Raw genomic sequence first — 6,215 nt, forward strand, 5'->3', positions numbered from 1 at the left:
ATATGCTCTCCCGGTTACGTCGTCCGTATGTTCAGTTGAGCATACAACACTACTTTAACCCGAAACAAACCCCGATCACACAATAGTAACCAAACAAGCTGTGTGTCCTCCGCCGTAGCTCCGCTGCCGCACAGTCGCGCAAATTAAGCGAGCGCGTCACGGACTGGCCACATGTCTACGTCAGCTGGCAGGAGGTGGAGGCATCATGATGAAGCTTTAAAGAAAGCATGAATGAAACGTTTTAAAGCGTGTGGTGGGGGGCAAACCCACCTAAACTCACCCCCACCTTTTATTTGAGTTTATCCGCTTTAGTAGACTGCATTATAGTGTATCAAACTGATGTTAATTTATCTTATCTGAAGATAAGGGGGGAAGCGTAAATAAAGGATTTTTTGATAGGCAGGTAGCCTACAATTTATTTTTGTACATGCTTATGTAACCCTGTGCAAGATGGAAACGTTGTGAGTTGGTGCGACTGATGATGCAAAATAGCCTACATATTTATTTTCCATCGAGTCTTTCAAATGAGCACGATCAAGTTTGATCAAAATGATCAAACCCATTTCTTTATCCTGCCTGTTTCCATGATGAAAGGAACTATAGTCATTCTGCAATATTTTTATTGGATTATACAAATATCACAGCAAAACTATAGACTATATATAGATCTAATATCCTGTAGAAGTAGGCTATTACAAGAATATTATAGTGATACCATAGGAGATAGCAAATACCACAAAGGTCTAATGAGTACGGACACCAAAAGTCCCTATTGGAATATTATAGAAATATTAAAAGTATAAAGTGTAACATTTTGAAGCAGTGCAGGCTGGAGGAAGGGGAGGGGGAGTTGTTTGTTCATTTTGGTTACCGCAGCTACAATGACAACGCTCGAGCTTTCGTGTGGTTGTTTACAAACTTTCCCCTCCAGTGAACCACACGGAGTGAAGAGGTTTCACACCTGCAGGGCTGACACCTACACGTCTCCCTCCACAGCGGCTGTCGGTGTGTTGTTGTCGTACAGACGGTGCTGCTGCTGGTGGAGGGTCGCATGTGAGTAGTGAAGTCTTACAGTGCGCTCCACCTTCTCATACAGTCCGAATATGGATTCCACAAATTAATCGTGTGTGTGTGTGTGTGTGTCTGTCCCTAATGTCAAAATGTCAACCTGTACAAACAAGTACTCATCACACAGAGGCTAGGGGGGGGGGGGGGTTACACAACATAAAAATCTCATCTCTCTCTCTCTCTCTCTCTCTCTCTCTCTCTCTCTCCAGGCCTATTTCAAACTTTCCCCTTACAAAAGAGAACTACAGTAAAGCTGCAATAACTTTTAGAAGGATACAAACAAAAACCACAAGTCCCTACCTACAGGGATATTATAGTTATAGTGATTTGTTAGGGTTTTTGGGATTTTCATCCCCCTTTGTATAAAACAAGATCTTGCTCTACTTGTAAACTGTATTTTATTATATCTTCTTCCTTGGTATCCGGGATGGAAGATTTCATGCTTTTCCATCTACTCTGTGTTGGAAGCTCTGAGCATGCTGCCATCTGATATGGTGATAACTAATAATAATACTACAACAGTCTTATTTAACTAGGCAAGGGTGCTACCGTTCCCTCTCCTCCCTCCCTGGCTGAGACCAGCAGCCTCCCATGTCTAGAACAGTCTGTTCCATTACTTAGTTCCTGAATCACATCCCCATTTTACACGCAGTTCTGCCTTTAAAAAAGGGAAGAAGAACTGTGGGTTGTTGTTTTTCATTTTATGGAATTGTGTTTTTCTCCTCCTGAAGGCAAAACACACACAGCTTGTTCTAAGACTAAGATGATGTGAGTTTCTTTTCTCAGAAATGTTTTGCTCTGAAAAAGATATTTGATTTGCTTTTTTTTTTTTTTTTTTGAGAAAGATAAGCGGCCTCATTAGCAACCATGAATGAAAGCTGAGACAGAAATATGTTCCATGACTGTGGCCTTTAAAGCTGAGTTAGATGTTTGTTCCATAAAGGCGACCTTTAAAAATCTACACAGCATAGAATGCACACAGCGCTATTTTCTTGGACCAACAGATTGCTAATAACATGAACAAGCAATCATTTGTAAACACAGATCCTTTATTCAGAACTGTCGAACATGAAAAGCTTCTCATACAGCACATAGCTCTTGAAATAGGCTGTTTGCTAGGTTCACACCAAATTAAAAAGCATAGGCCTACCTACAGGTATTCAGCAGCAGGATTGTTGATGAGAACATTGGTGGGTTAAATCAATTCAAATCCAACTCTCTGGAGGTTACATGTTTGCTGAGATGTATCACACTGACTCATTTCCATTTGCCAACATCTCAGTAACCTTTAGTTGACACTTAGACTGCAGCAGCTCAGAGTGCCACCATGCTACAACAAGTAATTGACCTAGTTGGGGGCTTGGGCTTATGCTATTGCTCAGTTACAAGGTCAATTAGGTTTAAAAAAAAAAAAAGATAATGTTTTTAAATGTCCTATACTGCCAAAAGAAAGTAAAACATTCAGTGTACCTGTGTTTTCAAAGGAACTGTAGAAGTACTTCTGTATTGTTGAGTTTCATAGACTTTTGGCTAGAAATGAGTAAGAGCTGTGACATGACATCATATGCACAGCACTGGTATTTACAAAATTTTCCCAAATGGTATTGTTTCTAAGTGTTTCCCTTTTATTTTACCATGCTGTCTATGACTGTGTGTTGTGTGTTCACATTTCTTGTTTTTTTTTAAAATTATAATTATTATTATTATTAGTTTTACCAAATAATCCTTTCTCCCCAGCCAACATTTCTGATCGTCACACAAAGAGTGTCTAATTATTCACACTTGTGTTTAGTATTCCAACTTGTGTTTAGAACACATTTTGCACAGTGCTATCAGGTCATGTCATGGAAAAGGTATTAATTAAGTCCATACTGGCCTACTGACTATTTATAGTTGAACATTAGGGTTTAGTATTATGGTACAAGTGGGTGATATCCGTTTGTCAGAAACACAGGATCTATTCATAGCTTGCCTGCTTTGCTCTGCTGCTTAGACACTTCTGCATCACTGCCACACCACAAAATGACATGAACTTAGACAGACAGACAGACAGACAGACAGAGGAGATAGTCCCCACAAAATCGGCCAAGTATTTTCTAACAATAAGCCCTGGATCACAAAAGCTCTGAAAGTCACACTCAACGAAAAGAAAATAGCATTTATCTCAGGAAACAGAACTGAGTCCAAACTCATTCAGAACAAGTTGAAAAAAACAAATAAAAGAGGCCAAGAGAGTGTACAAGGAGAAAGTTGAGAAGCTCTACCGGGAAGGCAAAGCCAGGGATGCCTGGCGAGGCGTTAAAACACTGGCTGGCCTCCCTAATAATCTAACCATACCCAGATCTGAGGCAAAGGACTGTGTCAACATGGCAAAGGACTTGAACAACTTCTACTGCAGGTTTGACCAGCACAACTTCACACTGGAGGGAGGAGCTAATATCTGACCTGGCTACCATGTCATTCACCACTGCAAACCTGGAACTGCAGCCTGGGGAGGTAGAACTCACCCTGAAGAGGATAAACCCAAACAAAGCACCTGGGCCTGACCAGATCTGTGGCCACCTGCTGAAGGCCTGCTGCAGTCAACTGTCCGGTGTTTTCTGCAAGCTCTTCTGGCAGAACACTCAATCCCTACAATATGGAAATCCTCTATTATTTGTCCAGTACCCAAGAAAAACAACCCCACCTGTGATAATGACCACTGACCCGTAGCCTTAACATCCCTGGTAATGAAAAGCTTTGAGAGGCTTGTTCTTTCCCAGTTACAGAGGGAAGTAGGCGTGCACACTGACCCTCTCCAGTTTGCATATAAACAACATAGGGGGTTGATAATGCTGTTCTGACACTGCTGCACGGTGCTTATACCCACCTTGAGAAGCCCAAGGCATATGTCAGAATGGTCCTTGTGGACTTCTCAAGCACCTTTAACACAGTGCAACCCCACCTGATGGGACAAAAACTGCTCCAAATGGATGTCAATTCACATCTGATCCTCTGGGTCCTTTCATTTCTGACAGGGAGACACCAAGTGGTCAGAATCAACGGTCAGCTCAGCTCTACTCGAACCATCTCCACTGGAGCCCCACAGGGCTCTGTAATTTCACCTGTGCTCTTCACTCTGTACACTGATAACTGCAGGAGCTCAGACCCAGAAATAATCTACTTCAAATACTCTGATGACTCAGTCATTGTGGATACCACTAAGTCTGAAGAGCAGCTCCAAACTGAGATGGACACATTCTCAGAGTGGTGTAAGGGGAATTGCCTTGACCTCAATGCCTCCAAGACCAAGGAGCTGGTCATTGATTTCCGTCATGGACAGTCCACCATCCCTACACTGGAGGTCAATGGCCAGGCCATAGAGAGAGTGGAGGCATACAAATACCTCGGCACCACAACTGACCACAAACTCACCTTCAAACCTAACAGTGAAATCATCTTCTCCAAATGTCAGCACCGCCTCTTCTTTCTGAGGAAACTCCGTAAACTCCAGGTCCAGTGATCAGTTCTACTAGGTTTCTACAGGTGCTTCATTGAATCCATCATCACCTTCAACATAACAGCCTGGTTTGGTGCTTTGAGTAACATCCACCGTAATCCTCTCAATAAAATCATCAGAATGATCAGCAAAATCATTGGACTGGACCAAGTACCACTAAGCAGCATCTACAGCAGACGGTCTAAAATGAAAGGACTACAAATAGCCTCGGATATCACACACACACTACACAACCAATACAGCCACCTACCCTCAGGCCGCAGATACAGGTCACTCCCATTCAAGACCAAACGGGCCATGTCAAGCTTTGTGCCTACTTCCATTAGACTCATTAATGCCTGAGCTAGCTTGGGTGCTTTATTACTATTTATCTATGGACATTGTTAAGCACACTTAACCCTATGGCGGACATCTTAACTGTTTTAAGCTGCACTTGTATGTTGTCTACTCTGTGTTTGTCGTTTGTCTGGATATGTGTTGTGTATGCACTGACGCTTTTACACAAATGAAGTTCCTAACGGTTAAATAAAGTTATTTTGAATTTTTTTGAATTGAACAGACAGGGACACAGAAACATTTCAATCTCTTGTAACATGAACTTGTTTAAATCACATTTTAGATTTGATAGAAATGCATATTGCATAACACTTCTCTGAGTTTTATCATTCATACTGCAGTGCTCTCTTTTGGCCAAATACAGAACTACAAGTTGTTCATAATAAAGATGGAACAGTAATGTTAATATCTTCCCAATAGAGGGCAATGTACACTTAACATTCATTCCCCTAACTTAGGAATGTAATAGATGACTTTATCAGAGCCTGATCTTCTTAACTCTAAGATGTTTTGACAAGAATCAGAGTCTTAATCCTTATTGCATAGATGCTACTGATTTCTGATAAAGACATAAGCAAATTCATTGCCATGGCATACCATCCGCAACTGACTGAAGCTCATTTACTCTTGTCTAGTGTAGAAAACCAAGTAAAATTACCCAGTTAGGAAATACCCTACAGTACTTCTAATTATTTCCACATGGTAGCAACATGCTCTATTGTTATGGCAATGTAGTCCCATTCTTTCCATGGGAAAATTACTCTGGTACCCACGGGAACCTTAAAATAAGTCCAAATCCTAACAAGGCCCAGTCCTCGTTCACAAAGTGCCAGCAGCATAATGTATCTATCTTACTTCACAAAAAGTCCATACAAGAGGGTGAGTCGACCCTGTTTTCCCGTGTGAAAATAAATAAAGTGGCATGAGTACCTATTTTGTGACAGATGACTGAAATATATGGCTTAAGAATGGGATATAACGGCACACCCTATGTACATCATCAGCTGCCCTGCAGGTAGGGTGGGTCTTTAACGATGTAAAGTCAGCCTTGATGACACATGGAGCGCAGGCTGTTAGTGAGGACTGTGGTTTTCTCTGCACCTGGTCTGCCTCCTCCACTCCCTGTACTGGCTGGGGAAAACGTGGGAAAAGCCTAATAAACTATGAGGTCAAAACTATGTGCAGCTGATGGGGGGAATGCTTCTCTGCTTCCTGAATAGATTTCATGACTTGCTCTGGTTCCCTTGATAGAGACGCAATGAGTCATACTCAAAAATCATGATGATGCTATGATAACGCTCTTTCCCAGTGT

This window comes from Centroberyx affinis, unplaced genomic scaffold, assembly GCF_046629955.1.
Source record: "Centroberyx affinis isolate AG114_WGS23_722 - 3 ecotype Tasmania unplaced genomic scaffold, CSIRO-AGI_Caff_v1 ptg000999l_1, whole genome shotgun sequence".
Taxonomy (NCBI): Eukaryota; Metazoa; Chordata; class Actinopteri; order Beryciformes; family Berycidae; genus Centroberyx; species Centroberyx affinis.